The sequence below is a fragment of the Callithrix jacchus genome, chromosome 4, assembly GCF_049354715.1.
Source record: "Callithrix jacchus isolate 240 chromosome 4, calJac240_pri, whole genome shotgun sequence".
NCBI classification, from domain to species: Eukaryota; Metazoa; Chordata; class Mammalia; order Primates; family Cebidae; genus Callithrix; species Callithrix jacchus.
The window spans coordinates 8,463,497-8,481,455 of record NC_133505.1 but is presented as its reverse complement, the minus strand read 5'-3'; the positions used below and the strand labels follow the sequence as shown (position 1 = coordinate 8,481,455).

The window sequence follows — 17,959 nt, the reverse complement described above, 5'->3', positions numbered from 1 at the left end:
CAGGTTGAGTCTTGCCTGTATGACTTCATTAATTAGACATGTGATCTTTGGCAAGTCACAAAGCCTTCTGCCTCATTTTTACAATCATGCCATTTAAATAGCAATTAATTGCTACAATTAAATGAGACAATATACTCTATATATGATATTCATGAATACGCTGACACCCAGGATGTCGCTGCAGTGTATACAGGTGATATGCTTCTATTATGTGTAATTATTCATGTTTATTATATCCACGTATTTATTACAAACATGCAAAATATAGTATAATTACCCCTGAAGAAATAGTGGGATATCCAAGAAGAGTCACTCATCAGGCCATGAAATCCTGACACACCAATACAGTTGAAAGGCCAGGATTACTATACATGTGGATTACCAGTGTTTCAAAGCACTAGAGTACAAATAATAAATATGAAAACTGCCTGACAAAATGGAAACTTTGTTTGAGAATGTGCAGTAGCATCTTGCAACCAGCCATAATCATAAATATCAATGTTTACATATTGCCACAGCTCAAAGCTGCTGGTAAAGAAGAAGTGCTCGACGCACTACCAAATACACGGGCTTGTACTGTAAATTGTCCTACAGGTTAAAGTTGGTATTGTCAAAACACGGCAGGCAACATTATAGACTTTAGGGCTCAGTATCCTTATATCTCCCATAGTGTTCAATGTCATTCAAACACAGAAAAATGCTCTTCTCTCATTATGTCTTTTCTTTTTGATGAGAGATGAATAGGTCCACTTGAGAAATGATTATATCGACTGCTGTACTTTAAATTTTCTCTAGCACTACAAAACCGGCAAGAAATGGCGAGTCAGTAAGTGCAAACAGACAGCTGATGTGTGATTTCACATCACAGATATTCTCTCTGCAGCACAATGGAACACAGGGTAGAGTACTGAGTTATCCCCCAATGAATTCAAGTCCCTCTTGCATCCTTTACATACCGATTTCATTAATATTAATAATCGCTAATTCTAGCTAACACTTGCCAATGCATAATGGGAACTACGTTTTTACAAACGTTGCCTAACAAAGACTGTCATTTTTTTCTGCATCTTGGTCATGGCACAGTCTGATAGCTTTCAAAGAACAAGCCAAATTGTCAAACGCTGTTGGTTTGTAATGTCATGTTCGATCTGGAGCTGAGAAGTGTGGCCTCAGGTTTCTGGCCTGCCTTTCAAGTCACAGAAGCACAGAATTGTTAAACAATCTGGGGAAATTCAAAGCAGCAAATGTGCAATAACACTTTCTCTGTAGTTCAGTGCTACATAACAAAAGAGACCCATAAACTTTGTTGCATCCTGGCACTGGACGGTGACTTATCTGTGGGAACAGCAGCCACAACAGATGTAAAGAAAAACAGATAGAACTTTTAAAAAATAAACTTCAGGAAAGAGTTTTCCAGTCTTTTTTTCCCCCTGCCTTTCAGCTAACGCTCAGAGCTTTCCCAAAATGTTCTGTTGGAAACAGTGAGACTGGAATAAGCTCTATTTTCCATTTTGTCCCCTTGTTTCAGGGCTTTCTGATGTCCTTTTAATAACCCTGAACTTGTGGAGTGTTTTAATTAATGACTTCATTGTTAGAGTATAATAACATAACCCTGAGAACCTCCTGCGATAATCACGGTTTGTTTATGGCTTTACAACAAACTTGTGTTTTATCCTGTTGGTATATTTATTGTATCTTGGCATTTCTTTTGAAGATGCCAGAAAATCCCAGAAGCTTCAAGAGAGAGAGACAACCTCTGAAGCCATTATCTCTGAAGAACTCAATTCAGTACATGGGTCTTATGAGGACATTTATTGTTCTAAAATGTCATATTTTCCTAGATCAAATGAAGAGCAGCTATATTGAAAATAAGACAGATAGCTATTTTATAAAATAATTTTTACCTTTCTCTGCCAGAAGCACTATATATTTTTTCCTTACTTTAGGAAATGGGGATAATTTTGACACTTTTCACTTTATCTTAGAAAGAGCTTGTACTTTTGTTTTGTAAAGAAGATAAAAAAAGCTATGCATGGTAGGGCTCATACCTGTAATCCCAGCACGTGGGGAGGCCAGGGCTGGAGGATCACTTAGGACGAGGATTTCGAGGCTGCGGTGAACTATGAATGCACCACTGCGTTCCAGTCTGGGTAACAGAGCAAGACCTTGTCTGTAAAAAAAAAAAAAAAGGTAATAATACTGTTTATCATGAAACTTAATTTACATTAAGGTTAAATGTTAATGGAATCCTCCTCCCTTCCTTTGCTAAGTCTGAAATTCCATTCTAAAGCCATGAAATGGGAGGGCAAGGCAGGAATGTGCAGCAGGGAGGAGGGGGGAGTTGTGGTGGCTCAGAACCACGTCAGACCCAAGAGGGTAAGTACTGGTAGGGGACAGACCCCTGCCAAGGCAAGGGGTGTCTGAGTCTTGGCAGGGTGAGGAGGATGTTCCCATGTGGGGGCAGGCTGGTGTGGGGTTTTGGAGTACAAGCTGGGCAAAGCAGGTGTCTAGATGTAAAGTGGGTTGGAATACAGACCCCAAAAATATTTGTCCAAGTGCTAACTCCTGCTACCAAACTCTGTATTAATTTCCCAGAGCTGTTGTAACTAATTATGCTAAACCTGATGACATTCATTCAACAGAAATTTATTCTTTCACAGTTCTAGAGGCCAGAAGGCCAAAATCAAAGTATGGGCAGGCTTGACTTCTTTAGAAGACTCCAAGGGAGAAATGTGTCTCCTTGCTTCCGGGGGACACTGGCAACCCTTAGAGCTCCGTGGCTTGTAGGCACGTCACTTCAGTCTCTGCTTCTGCTTTCATGTGGGGTTCTCTGTGTGTCTGACTCTCCTAAGAACACTTGCTATTGGATATAGAGCCTCCCTCATCCAGGATGACCTCATCTTCAAATTCTTATCTTGGTTATGTTTGCAAAGACTCTTATTCTAAATAAAGGCACATTTTGAGGTTTTGGGTGGACATGTGTTTCGATGTGCCACTGTTCAACACACTACCAGGTGAAATGAGGTGACTCATCAGGTGGTTTCAGAGATCAAGAAGAATGAGAATGGCATCCCTGTGAAGGGTGGTTTCTTGTGGGGCATGAATGCTCATGCAGGATAGGAGAACATCCATGCTACAGGTCACCCAACATAAATGTCAGACCCCAAGTGGGGTAAGGAGGCGAGATGAGAGACTTGTTACATATGGTAGACTGATCAAATTGGGTAGTAAGTATTTTGATGCTAAGAGAAGCCAAGATTCTGTCATAGAAGCAAATTACAAATATAAAAAAGAGAAAATTAAGGAATTGAAGATACTGGTGTGAAGTTACAATTTTTAATAAAAAGATATATTAATACATGGAGATGTAAATGTATGTGGGTATATGTGTATATTATAATACCTAGCTCTGTTGACTGAAATAGGCTGGAAGGATATCTACTATAATACCAGCTAGCACGCTTAGAACCTGTATCTTGGCTTCTAAATACCAGTCTTTACCAAAAAGAGAGTTTTCTTTGGGAAAATGACCAGTTTTCAGAGTTTGTATAGAGGGAGTAGAATACCGAGCATTTTGTGACAGAAAGTAAGGAGTGCTTTAAAAAAATGATGGAGACATGTCAAAAGGGCACAAAATTCATCTTGAAGCAGCTCCCACAGGCCAAATTGGGAATAATCTGACCATCAAAATAAATGATAGTAATATATTATAACTCATTAAAATACAAAACCTTAAGTCCATCGTGATCAGAGTAAACTGAAAAATTGGAATGAATGAGGTATTTACATACTTTCAAATGTATTCCCCACAAAATATTTACTAATCACAAAGGGGAAAGTGAAGACATTTTGAATGGAGAAACATGGCAGATGCCACCTGAACTGAGTGATCAAAGTGAACATCATCAGTGACAGCATAAATCAAAATTGCTTGTCACCCACCTGATAGAATGCAATGAGAAACATCTATGATATTCCTGTCCGATGTATCATCTGCATCTCATTATGAGAAAGCACAATAGAGCCAAACTGAGGCATGTTCTACAGAGTAACTGGCTGGTAATTTTCAAAAGTCTCAGAGATTTGAAAGCCAGGAAAAGACTAATGAACTAATGAAGGCATCTGGAGAGACAGGCTAACTAATTGCAGTGTGTGTTTCTGAACTGGACCCTTATTTTGACAATCAAATGGGGTCTGAATATTAGAGAATAGTAACATCTCAACATATCAGTTGCTATTAACTATGATGATGACAACGACGATGACAATGATCACTGAAGGACCACATGAAAAAATACACCTAGCAGCCGGGCGCGGTGGCTCACGCCTGTAATCCCAGCACTTTGGGAGGCCGAGGCGGGTGGATCACGAGGTCAAGAGATCGAGACCATCCTGGTCAACATGGTGAAACCCCGTCTCTACTAAAAATACAAAAAATTAGCTGGGCATGGTGGCGCGTGCCTGTAATCCCAGCTACTCAGGACGCTGAGGCAGGAGAATTGCCTGAACCCAGGAGGCGGAGGTTGCAGTGAGCTGAGATCGCGCCATTGCACTCCAGCCTGGGTAACAAGAGCAAAATGCCATCAAAAAAAAAAAAAAATACACCTAGCATCTACCTACCACAATATCCTGGAATTCTGGAACAGGAGTGTTCTGGATTCATGAGCAAAAAAACTGGTTCCCCCAGGTCTAATCAAATGGAGAGGTAAATTTCAAAGCACTTTGCCAAATAATTAAACTCTTGAGACCCAGATAACTCAAGTCTTAAGACCTAGGAATGCTAAAATTAAATTGTTTTCATGAAAGTAAAAAATTCATTCTTCTTCCAGCAACCAAAGGAGAGGAATGAATATGGAAAGAGAGGTTGAATTGGCCTAACAGTGGAGTGCTGGGAGCAACTCACTGAACTGTAGAGCTGGAAGAGATAATGGTAAGTGTGCCAAGTTCCTTCTATGATGCCAGTTTGGAAGACTGATCCCTCATTTTCCAAGGGAAAAATAAATCCCAGTGTCATATTTGCATTTCTGTGTAGATCTTTGCTGAGGTTTTCTAAAATTCAGAGCTCAAAATATACCATCATTGTATTTAAGGAAGTCTTATGGGTATCCTCACTTACTCACAGTGCGGTAACATTCCTGCAGATTCTACATCTCCATGCATAGGCCACTGTTTCAGCAATCTCAGCCAGTGCAACACAGCCTCAACCAAGAAGACGTTGAGAAAGGAGTCCCATTCCTGCCACAGAGCTGTTGTGTGAAACTATCTCACCCTGTCTCGAGTTGTCAATTAGTGTGAATTTGACCTTTTTAACATGTGATCTGCAACATGCTTCATTATCTGGTTTTCCAGAGCCATGTTATTAAGAAACCATATTACTGGTATCGTCATCATGGTGAGGAAGTTGGTATGTGGAGAGATGACAGAAGCAGTAAGTAACTCAGAGCTGGCTGCCTGACAGATAAAAAGAAAATGACCAAAAAAAAAAAAAAAAAAAAAAAAGATGACACAGAAGAATATTTTGTTGTCCACACAAAAGAGGGAAATATAGGTAAGATAGGACTAGACTAACATTCATAAGACTCAAGTTCTAGTCTTATTTATTAGCTATGAGAGGCCTTGAGGGAGTTCTAGAATCAAGTGATCTCTGTTTATAAGATGGGAACAGTTTATCTCACAATGCTGTAGTCAGAAATAAATTTATAATTAATTTTTATAATACAATTTTACAATTAAAGACCATTTTAGGGCTGATTACATTTTTGGGCAGTGGCTCATGCATGTAATCCCAACACTTTAGGAGGCCAAGGTGGGTGGATTGCTTGAACCCAGGAATTTGAGACCAGGCTGGCTCAACACAGACCTTGTCACCACAAAAGAAAAAAAAATGAGGCACGGTGGCCTATTCTGGTGGCTGCAGCTACTCAGGAGGCTGAGACGGGAGGATTGCCTGAGCCTGGGAGGTCAGGGCTACAGTGAGCCATGATCACACTACTGCACTCCAGCCTGGGAAACAGTAAGACTCTGTCTCAAAAAAAAAAAAGAGTATTTTACACTTCAAGTTTCTACACAAATGTAAAGTATCATTTGATTACATATTTAAATGATTTTAAAATGTTAATCTCTGCTTAAGCCCACAGAGACATAGGTAACAAATTTATGAAGGACTGGCATTAAAGATAGTCAAAATAAAACACAGAAATTAGGGTAAATAATTTAACTGGGAAAAGAAGTGGTAATTGTTGGGTACGTGGAAATTTGATTAGCTGATTGTTTAGGATTCTTGGTTGTAAGTGACCGATAACTGAAAGTGGGTGAAGCATATAACTGAGAAGACTGTGGTCAGGCTCAGTAGTCAGGAACGGGAAAATCTCGGGACTGGTTCATGTTTTATTCATATTTTCTTTGTTCCCAGGTAGTCTCTGCATAAGTAACAAAGATGATTCTCTGCAAATATAGACCTACTTTTGCAAAGGGTTATCTCAAGCCATTCTAGAGAAGCACTAAAAGCACTTTATTTATACTAGGAGAATAGTTTGCTTTCCCTAATTGTGACGAGTGGAACACTGAAAAGGGATATAGAGTAATATTCTCTACTGCAGGGGTTGATGTGGTGTGGCTGGTGGGCTGAATCCGGTCCTCAGCCTGATTTTGCAAATAATCTTACGGAAACACGGCAACGTGCCTTCATTACATGTTGTTTATGGTTGTTTTGGGGTTGTAACGGCAGAGTGGAGTCGTCGTGACGGAGATCACCAGGCTCACCACATCTATTTACTGACTCACCCTTTACAGAAGGTTTGCTGCTCTTAGAGGAATGTGTGTTTCCAGTCTCAACAATAAACTTCTTGGATTTGTTTTGTCATCTTTACAATGATAGTCACAGACTAGGTGATTCTTGTGACCTGTTTCTGAAAGCCACTGTGTATCCTGTCTGTCAGGGCTCCCTGGTTCTGTTTCTTCTGCTACTCACTGCACAATTTAATGCCCTGGAATTTCCTTCTGTCTTCTGCTAAACCCACACCTCCTCAGATAGTGAAAATCTCATTCTACCTTAGAAGTCTCCAGTTATTTTCCTAAATTAAGAAGACCTGGATTCAAAGTTACACATTATGCCACATACAGTGGTTAAAAAGAGCTTCTCTTTTATGCACTGTGTGTATTTCAGCATCCACTCGGCTTCCGAGGTGGAAACGGAATAGTCTTCCACAGTATGTTTTATCCACATTTGGGCCAGGAGCTCTTCTTTACCACAGAACATGATGGAAGAAAGATATGGGATGATAATATTAGGGCAGGGATGTGATAAAGAATCATCAAATTTGAGGCCGGGCCTGTGATCCCAGACACTTTGGGAGGCCAAGGTGGGAGGGTCACCTTAGGTCAGGAGTTAGCGACCAGCTTGGCCAGAGTGGTGAAACCCCATCTCTAACTGAAAAAAAAAAAGTACAAAAATTAGCCAGGTGTGGTGGTGAACACATGTAATCCCTACTCAGGAAGCTAGGGCAGGAGAATAGCTTGAACCCAGGATGGGAAGGTTGCAGTGAGCCGAGATCACACCACCACTGCATTCCAGTCTGGGTGACAGAGCGAGACGCCATCTCAGCGGGGGGAGGGGTGTGTGGGGAGGAAGAATCTAGAATCCAGAAAAAGATCTCCAAGATTTAATCATCTAATTAATTATTTTAAAAATGAGAAAAATGACTCCTGGTCACTTTTTACCTTCTTTTTCAACTGTTTTGGCAATACTTTCATATTGGGCTTTCAAAGTCTCAAGTAATAGGTTTTAAAAACCTCAGATAATAAAAGTATAAACATAAGGTTAAAACCTATTAAAGGCAAAATCCCAAGAATCAGCTTCCTCTTCTTTACTCTTCCATGGGTGTTGGTTCTAATTTCTCCATCTACTTAGGCAGTCCTTTGCTTTTTATTGCTTGTTTCTTGATGATATTTTCCATATGTAGCAATAGTAATACAGTCATCTGTATGTTTTTGAACTTGTTGAATGTAGGAAAAGGATAGTGGCATTTTCTGATTGTATAACCCTTTAACACCTTGACAGAGGACTACAGTTCACATGCTGGGCCATTTGTGTTCGTTCCTGGCGGGTGGATTGCTTTAACATACTTAGCACATTATCCTAACAGCCAGCCTTTTGGGGAGGGCTATATATTCATGCTAATATGGTAGCATTTTTGTTTTAACGTAGAATTGACCCACGGTAGATATAAATGCTGTTCATTTTTGCCTGATATTAATAAACTTACCTAATAGTTGAAGCTTGGAGCTTGAGTCTAGGCATTTTATTGTCATTTCAAGCACACCCTCGTATTTTAAAGCATAAATATCCTACTGTCCTCAACAACTTTAGAACAAAAATATTTTAATAAGAAAAAAGCATGGCATGACAAGCTGTAACTTAATAAAGAAAAGGAATGGTCTCTATAGACTGACTGAGAGAAAATGAGGCCTTAGATATTTTTATACCAAAGGAATGTTATGAATGTAAAAAGCCGCTTGACCCCCCCAAAAAAACCTGCCAAACCATGTATTTTTGTTATTGCAAGACTATTGTTTTAGTGAATAAAACAGTATGAATTGGTTTTACTTGTTTCCATTTAATACTTACTAACTTTAGAGTTACACTACCTGAAGTTTTTGACTTCAAGTACAAGATGACTAGAATAGTTTTATGTAAGGCAAATGGGAAAAACAGAAGCAACTCTTAAGTTTGAAATATCTAAAAGGTATAAATCTTCAGTACATCAACTCAGGTGAGCCAGAAATGTAACTTATTTTTCCATGTTTAAACCTCATGTTGCTTTTGTGCCTCCGACGGCTTAGAGTTTTCATGTGTTCTTAGGACATGCCACCCTCTCCTCACCTGAATGTGTTCACCAACCCAGAAGCTCTTGGAACCCTGTCATTTGGGGTTTTTATGGAGGCTCCAGGAAGTAGCTAAGACTGATTAAATCACGGGCCGTTGGTGGTTGACTCAGACTCCAGCCTCTGTTCCCTCGCTAGAGGTGAAAGGGTGGGAAGGTGAAGCTAAATTCCAACCCTCTGATCACATGGTTGGCTCCTCTGCGACTAGCCTTCATCTTGAAACAATCTAGGGCCCACTGAGAGTCACCCCATTAGCAAACTCAGATGTGATTTAAAGGAGCTTATTATGAATAACAAAAGATAATCCTCTCACCCCCATCTCTCAGACAGTTCCAAGGGTTTTAGAAGCTCTTGTGCTAGGAACTGGAAACAAAGACCAAATATATGTTTTCTTCTATCACAATGTCATGGGTATGATACAGTAGGTAAATGGAGTCTCAGAGAGTCCCCCAGAGTATTCCAAGGATCCACTAAATTAAGAATAAATGGAAGGTTGTCCCTATGATCAAAAGTGGCCAGAAAATATTTGAGAATGAGTAATAACTAAAAAGGCCCTGCAGTAGGAAACAATGCACAGAGGACCCATGTAAAAGAGGACATCCCCATCTCAGCCAGTGTGGATGCATGCCAGTGCAGGAAGATGCTAGTGTGGCTACATGGTGCACTGAAGACCAGGCTCCTTCACAGCCCCGCACCCTTGATACCTTAGCTGTGTGTCATCCCCTAAAACTTAGATGTTATGACATTCAGGATATGCCACCCCACAATTTTTTAAGCTGCAGGAATTTGAGAAAACAGCAGAAGCAGGAATGTAATTGCCCAATGGGTTCTTCCTACCCTCTGCACAGACAAAACCAGTTTACCGAGACCATGGCATTGCAGTTAAGAAAGAGTTTAATTAATAGAAGGCTGGCCACATAGTTGTCACTCAAATTAGCCTCCCTGAAGGCTCAGAGGTCAGGGTTTTTCATGGATAGTTCAGTGAGCAGGGAATTAGGGGGTGGGTACTGCTGATTGGTTGAGGATACAATCATAGGGGTGTAGAAAATGGTCCTTGTATGCTAAGTCACCTCTGAATGGGAGGCCAGGGGACCCGTTGAGTCATGAGTCATGAGTCTGGGTGGGGTTGGTCTGAAAAACATCTCAAAAGACCAAACTTAGGTCCTAAAATAGTGATGTTATCTGTAGAAACAATTGGGGAAGTTATAAATTATGTGACCTCTGGCCCCATGACTCCTGAGCAGGAAAAGACGACAGAAACTAAACCTACTTTTTATCAGAACTCAGGCCTCTTCTGTAATCCTAATCTTTTGGCTTTTCATTAGTCTAATAAAGGCGTCTTGGTAACCACCTTTGAGCAACCATTTTAGGGAAGTGCTATTATCATCCTTGCTTCAAAGTTAAACTACAAACTAAATTCCTCCCATAGTTAGCTTGGCCTACACTCAGAAATGGGCAAAGACAGCCAGCCTGAGACATTAGAAGCAAGATGGAGTTGATCATGTTAGATTTCTCTCACTGTCATAATCTTCGCAAGGGAGGTTTCAGGAAGGTCATGTTACCTTTCCCCTTGCCCTTTTCATGTGACACAGGTCATAAAACCTAGGACTGTCAGAAATTCCTTCCTAATCTTTCCCTGACGAAGAATGTAAAGCTCTCATTTGGAAGTTGCCATTTCTAGACCAAGAGAAAAGGCACATCCTTAAGTCTGAAGACACAGGCACACAGAGAAGAATCTGAAAAACATGCCTTGCTAAGTTCCCCTCATTAGATCATGCCCTTTTGTTCAATCCTGTTTCCCCACAACTATCAAAGTCTTCATCAAGCCTAGCATAAAAAAATACAGGTTTCACTGTTTCTGTGGGTCTTCATTTCCTTATGAAGTCTCCTGTACCATGTAAAACTGAAATAAGTTTCTCGCTTTTCTCTTGTTGATTCCACCCTTTGTTACAGGGGCCTCAGTCATGAACCTAGTGATGAGTGATGGGTAGTTATTTCTTTTCCCCTACAGATGCAAAAGAGAAAAGGGAAGAATCCCTAAATTGAATGAAGTTATGATCCAGGGATCAGAGGCTCAAAAGCAAAACTAGGTTTAAATGTAGAAAGATGCATTCCAAATGCCCGGATCTAACCAGCTGCTTCTCAGAAGTCTGCAGAAGTCTGTTTCTTTCCACCCTCTGCTCCTCTGTGCAGGGAAACGGTCTCGTTTGGGAGTAAAATGGCCGGCTTTCCTTACTGAGTACACTCTCAAGACCACTGCCCATTACTTTTTTCCATTCCTTCTTGAGAACTATGCTTTTTAAAACAAGAATTGACTCCATTTATCTTTTTCTTTTAGCCGTCTGCTGCAGTATGCCTTCTCTGAGGCAATGAATAAAAAACGCTTTAGCTGAATAAATGGGGCAAGGATCAAGGACTACAGGCTAATATTTCACAATATTATCCTGCCATAAATAAAAGTATGGTTTATATGACAGTGGTGGAGTTAGGAGTTACAGGTCATTGAAACACCACCTTATTCACTGCCACCAACCCCTTGGCGTTCCAGATGGCAGCAGGGAAGCAACACATGGGTAGAATTATAAGCCAACGTCGTGAGGAGAGAGGGTTTGAAAATCTCATTTGTCTTATTAACTATTATAGTATCTGTCGAAATTAGACCCAATTCTTTGGTGAAAGTAGATACTCATCTTTAAGGTCCCTAATAAGCTGTAAATATATGGCTTTTGTTGTATGAGTAGTATGAGCTCACTGGCGGGCCACAGTGGAATGGCAGAGGAAAGGGATGTTAACTAAGGAGTGGAAGTCCCCTTTCAGGTCCTGTCACTAATGAAGTCAGTATTTCTGTATTTAGTAATTGCCTTTTCTTTTTTTTTTTTTTTTGAGATGGAGTCCTGGTTTGTTTCCAGGCTGGAGTACAGTGGCACGATCTCAGCTCACTGCAACCACCACCTCCCGGGTTCTAGCAATTCCCCTGCCTCAGTCTCCCGATTAGCTGGGATTACAGGTGTACACCACCATGCCCAACTAATTTTTTTAATATTTTATTAGGGACGGGGTTTTACCATGTTGACCAGGATGGTCTCGATCTTCTGACCTTGTGATCTGCCCGACTTGGCCTCCCAAAGTGCTGGGATTACAGGTGTGAGCCACTGCACCCGGCCAGTTGCCTGCTTTATATCTCATTTAAACAATTTATAACAAAGCAGTGGGTTTTCAAGACCTAATCCAGTTTTAGTTTTAATCAGATGCATATATTTAGCAAGTTTGGGGTCTTAGAAGAGATAAAGATCTGAATGGTGAAAATCTAGGGAATTCAGGTTACTGGGGGGATAACTTAAGGTCACTAGAACGCAAATACAGGGAAGAGTTGGGAGGCTGAATGGGGTGCTCTTTGGCAAATAAACATTCCTTACTTAGCATTTTTCTTAAATCTGAACATGCCTGCTTTCTTTTTATTTTTGTGCCCTCGGCCAGGCTTACGTGTTCATTCATCACGTGTTTGTGTAGCGCCTACCGTTCCAAGCTCATATACAACTGCGACCTGATCCAACCTTCAAGGAGCTCACTCTTGATTTTAAGAATCTTTGCACCACTTCGATTTCATCTTACTCCTGAAAAAGTCAGCTGGAACTGTTTAATTCCATCTGTAATTCTGATACAAAACTCTACCTAGCAACCATTATAGTTTTGTTGCTTTAGGTAGGTATTAGAAAGCACCCACATCAATTTACAGAAAATCCTTAACTGAATCTCTTATCTCAAAGGAGTCGTACTTTATTATATGGCGCTTTTTATTTAAAGAGGTCAGTTTAATAGAAATTACTCAGGCATTTGAAGTGATAGCTTTAAAATGTGGGACTGGGGAGAATAAGAACACTTGACCTCTCTCCATAAAATTGAATTGTTCTTTAGGTTTAAAGTTTTGACAGAGAAAGAGAAAGTAAGAGCAAGTGAGGGTGAAAATATATCCTTATTTGGTAATGAGTGCCCATTAAGAGGGCAGTATATTACATTTCATCTTCCTACTTCACATTCTTGTTTTAAGGATTTGTGAGCAAAGTGCTGCGAAACCTCCAGAGTTAAGAGGCTGGAGACAGGTAGTTCTGATGGTATTTTAAGGGGGATTCCATAATGTGTAGTGTCTAAGTGGCGATGCTTAATCAGCTTCAATTAAATCCAAAACATACTGAACAGCTCCTATGTGTCTGACACTGAGCTGTGTGCCGAAGTCTTGCAAAGAAGTAAAAGCCTTTGAGGCTTAGAGATGAAAAGGATCTTGGAGCCAGGGCTAAGTGTGGTAGCTCACACCTGTAATCCCAGCACTTTGGGAGGCTGAGGCAGGTGTATCACCTGAGGTCACGGGTTCAAGAGACCAGCCTGGCCAGCTGGCCAAGATGGTGAAACCTTGTCTCTACTACAAATATAAAAAATTAGCTGGGTGTGGCGGTGGGCACCTGTAATCCTAGCTACTCAGGAGGCTGAGACAGGAGAATTGCTGGAACCCAGGAGGCAGAGGTTGCAGTGAGCTGAGATCGCGCCACTACACTCCAGCCTGGGCAACAGAAGCGAAACTCAAAACAAACAAACAAACAAAAAAACAGGTTCTTGGAGACACTGGTTTCCTGCCTGCTGGAATTTTACCATCAAGGACCCTTTGTCTTCTTTCTGGCATGCATTTTATTGAAATGTTTGGGTTTACTAAACCAAATTCACGAATTGGATGTTATTTTCATGTCAAAGAGTATAATTCTGCCAATCAGGGCTTCTGATCAGCATGAAATAATTCGGTTTCATAGTGAATACACACATTCTAGTCAAAAGCAAAGACATTCGATATTTCTGCTGTGTTGCCATTTGCTTAATGAGAAGGTAAAGGTAGCGTGGCTTCTCTATAGTATATAATACACTGTTTAAAAAATCACAAGTATGTTCTTTTAGGCTTCTAATTACTGTCAGTTTCTCATTTCAGACAGGTGATGTGATAAGGTGAAAAGAGGACTACATTTTGACTCAAAAGTCCTGAGTTTGAGTCCTGGTTCAACTGTCTAGTCCGTGAGCCTCAGTTTTCTCACCTGTGAATGATTTCTCAAAGCAGCTGCATTCCAGGTTGTTCTGAATGATAAATGATATGGTGTATATATACCAACTTTTTGCAAACCAGAAAAAGCTATCCTATGGTAAACATGTGCAATGGGCTGACTTGTGTCTCCCAAAATTCATATGTTGAAGTCCTCACCCCCCGGGCCTCAGAATGTGACTGTATTTGGACAGAGTCTTCAAGAGATAACTAAGTTAGAATGAAGTCATTTTGGTGGATCCTCCCCCAACTGACTGATGTCCTTGTAAGAAGAGGAAATTTGGATACAGAAATCCAGAGAGAAGACATGGAGAAAATGGCCATCTACAAGCTAGGGAGAGAGGCCTCAGAAGAAACCAAAGCGGCCACACCTTGAATTTGGACTTCTGGCCATCAGAACTGTGAGAAAATATGTTTCTGTTGTTTAAGCCATGGGTCCCCAACCCCCAGGCCATGGACTTGTACCAGTGGGTGGCCTGTTAAGGATGGGGCACCATAGCAGGTGAGTGGTGCGCGAGTGAGCATTGAGGCCTGAGCTCCACCTCCAGTCAGATCAGCAGCGGCATTAGATTCTCATGGGAGCACAAACCCTACCGCAAACTGCGAATGAGAGGGATCCAGGTTGCCCGCTCCGTATGAGAATCTAATGCCTGATGATCTGACATGGACCAGTTTTATTCCCAAACCATCCCCTCCACCATCCCCGTGGTTCGTGGAAAAACTGTCTTCCACAAAACTGGTCCCTGGTGCCAAAAAGGTTAGGGACCACTGGTGTAAGCCACCCAGCCTGTGGCACTTTGTTATGGCAGCCCTGGCAAATGAATGCAGTGCGTTTTAGTACTATGATTTTACATGTGCAGTGTGTTGAAAGCCAAAGAACCCAAATGATTTATGGTATCTGGCCTTGTTTTCAATCTTTTTGGTTGAAACATACATATGGAAAATAAAATAGCATATAACCAAGTGCCCAAATCAATAATAAACACAGTTGACTCCATAAACATTTAGGAACCATCTGTCCCACGTTTCCACGTTCCATCCCAGTGGCTTCTGCCTCTAAATTTCTTCACCCAGTATTAGAATGACGTTTTCATCTTTCAATATCAGACTCAAGCTTTACTCTAGAAAGCGGGGAGAAATAATGCTACACTCTAGGAACTGGTTCAGATATTTAAATATTTTTTTTTAAGTTTAGTCCTTACAACATAAAAGTTATTATTAGTTCCATGTTTCAGGTGAGAAGACTTAAGGTCAAACACATGAGAGCTCGTTAGTGGAGGGACTGGTGTTCCAAGGCCATTCTGGTTAAAGTAAATCCTGGGTTCTTGCCACTAGAGAACTGCTTTTTATCTTAATTATAATTGTGGTGACAAGGATGTGTAGTCCATTAAGGAATATATACAATAGAAGAAGCGTTTAAGTGGACTTTGAGATTTGTGAATCTGAACTGTTCGAATCGACTTTCACCTCAGCAGCTCCTATTCTGGGGAAAAGAGAATGGAGGCTGGGAGTGACTCTGACAAACCTCCATGCTCAGGCTTGTAAAGAAATTTGATTCACACCCAGGCTTGTGGAGTGTGGGAGATGCTGGGCTGTCACAGTATCAGTACAGCCTCTCTTAATAGCACTGCAGAAAGAATCGGGGGGCCTGTGCTTTGCAGTCAGTGTGCCTCTTCTGCCAACTTTGGGGCTACAATGTCTTCAATCACATTATCTTCCAAAGCAGCTCTTCATCCTGTGTTCTGATTTCTGCTAATGGGATGCATTTCTCCTCTGCATGGAGTCTGGAAACCTTGGTGGTATGAAAACCTGTCTCTTCTTTCCCCTCCTTGCTTTCCACATTCCATTTCCTTTCAGCAGAATCACCAAGCCTTGACCATTTTTCATTTTTGGTGCTGTTTCAGATTTGCCATGAACTTTGCCTGGGTCCTGTTTCACCTTACCCTGCCATTTTTCAGCCTGGCAGCGGGTTGAGCAGCCTTCTCCTTATGAATGGTCTTATTTAAGCTATTTTGTACACCTTCTGCTACTTAAACAGACCCTTTGCTTCCACATTTGTGCTCTCTATCTGCCTCAAATGAACTTCAATTGTCTATCTCAGACACCACCTCCTCCATGAAGCCCTCTGGCTTTATCTGAAGTAACCTCTGTTCTGGGCTTTCATAGCATTACTCCTTGTAACTCTCTCAAAGGATGAGTCTTGTACTGTTCTTTATTTAAGGAGTACAGATTTAGTGATCAAATTGAAAAACTTGTGTCCATGTTTGATAAATATGAAAATTCATCATTTTCAGTATTTCTTGGAATTTCAAAATGTACTAAATATTATGACTAAAAACCAATCATGGCAGTTTTAACACTGGGTTTTCTATTTTGAAATATGTACACTCCTCTCTTGAGATGGTATACTTTCTCACTCTACTCCCTTTTCAAATGCCCTTATCAAACTTTGCTGATGAAATAATCTTTTCCTAGTTTCTTAGACTTTAGATGGTACCTACTTCTCCCGTCTCTTGCTATCTAATATATAATGTTCAATAAGTATTTATTTGGTAATAACATTATAAAAAATACTAGATAATACTTAGAATATCTAACGCCTTCCAAAATCCCTCAGTCAACCAGGTACTGAAATACAGCTCAGGCAGATGAGCTGAAATGTCGAGAGCTTGCAGACGACCGTGGTTTCGTGGCTGTAACCAGAAAGTGTGGGGTATCTTACACCAGGGAGGGGGAGCAGACGTTGTGCCCGTGCAGAGGCAGAGCCCGCAGGCAGGTTTCCCCCTTTTTCTTCCTATGCACTGATTTTTATTTTGGTGAACTGAAACGGGGTCTAACAAAGTGGCATCTCATTTGTCTTTAGAAACAGAACTGCCGATTGGCTTTGCAATCGGGGGCGCCGCAGGGTGTCTGCCTCCTCAGTTTGAGACGGCAGCATTACATCTGAGTCTTAGCAGAATAAAAATAGAAAACAGTGGCTCAACCCATCGGTTTCTTTGTCACCATCCACATGAGGGATCTCTACTGGTAAAAAACACACTCCAGTGTTCAAGGCCCTGGGGCTGGAATCAAATCTGCCATTCATTCATTCTGGTATTTTAAGGCTAAATACATAGGGAAGGGCCAGGCTCGGTGGCTCAAGCCTGTAATCCCAGCACTTTGGGAGGCCGAGGCAGGCGGATCACGAGGTCAAGAGATCGAGACCATCCTGGTCAACATGGTGAAACCCCGTCTCTACTAAAAATACAAAAAATTAGCTGGGCATGGTGGCACGCGCCTGTAATCCCAGCTACTCAGGAGGCTGAGGCAGGAGAATTGCCTGAACCCAGGAGGTGGAGGTTGCGGTGAGCCGAGATCGCGCCATTGCACTCCAGCCTGGGTAACAAGATCAAAACTCCGTCTCAAAAAAAAAAAACATACATAGGGAAATAAATTAAATGTGAGAAAGCTATGCATTTTCAATGTCATCTTGAAAATGAGTATGTTTAGAAACGTAAAGTAGATGAGTGGTTAACTTGGGCTGAGACAGAGAGTGGAGTGGCTGTTAAGTGGTACAAGGTTTCTATTTAGTGTGACTGAAATGTTCTAATAATTTGATTGATGATGGTTGCACAGTTCTGTAAACTAAATGTATTCAATTGTACAATTAAAACCTGGAAATTTTATCATATTTAAAATATACCTCGATAAAAGTATTTTAAAAATGACTATCTCCTAGGGTGAATGAAATGAGTAAGGGAAACAGTGAGGTGTTCAGGGGCCTTTCTCCACAGTGGGTCTGTCGTTAGGCAGGTACGTTGCCATGGCCAGTTCTAGTGCCCACACTTACAGGCTGATGCCTAGGACAATTGCTCATATGTCACCTCTGACAGGCAAGTGCTACATCAGTAGCAGCAGGCATCGGAAGATGATGCCATTCCCTGCTGTTAGGATGATTATATTGACTTAGGTTTTTAATTTTCTTTCTTGCTGTGTTTTATTTTTCTTTTTTCACCT

At 41.0% G+C, this 17,959-nt stretch overlaps 1 protein-coding gene and 1 long non-coding RNA gene across 16 annotated transcripts in view; one reads left to right on the top strand and one right to left on the bottom strand.

Annotated features, from left to right (window-relative positions):
- The window catches only part of LOC118152744 (uncharacterized), an 89,233-nt gene that overhangs the window by 40,098 nt on the left and 31,176 nt on the right, over nucleotides 1-17,959 (bottom strand). The window contains exon 2 of the transcript XR_013533638.1: nucleotides 2,049-2,170. The gene's annotated coding sequence lies outside the window, so the exon portion shown is untranslated. The remainder of the gene's footprint in view (nucleotides 1-2,048; nucleotides 2,171-17,959) is intronic.
- Nucleotides 1-17,959, top strand: part of LOC103792230 (uncharacterized) — a 585,886-nt gene that overhangs the window by 552,171 nt on the left and 15,756 nt on the right. For 10 of the 15 annotated variants that reach the window (XR_013533659.1, XR_013533642.1, XR_013533640.1 and 7 more), the window contains one exon: nucleotides 4,830-4,930. This is a non-coding gene — a long non-coding RNA (uncharacterized LOC103792230). The other 5 variants (XR_013533656.1, XR_013533652.1, XR_013533645.1 and 2 more) reach the window with 3 other exon arrangements.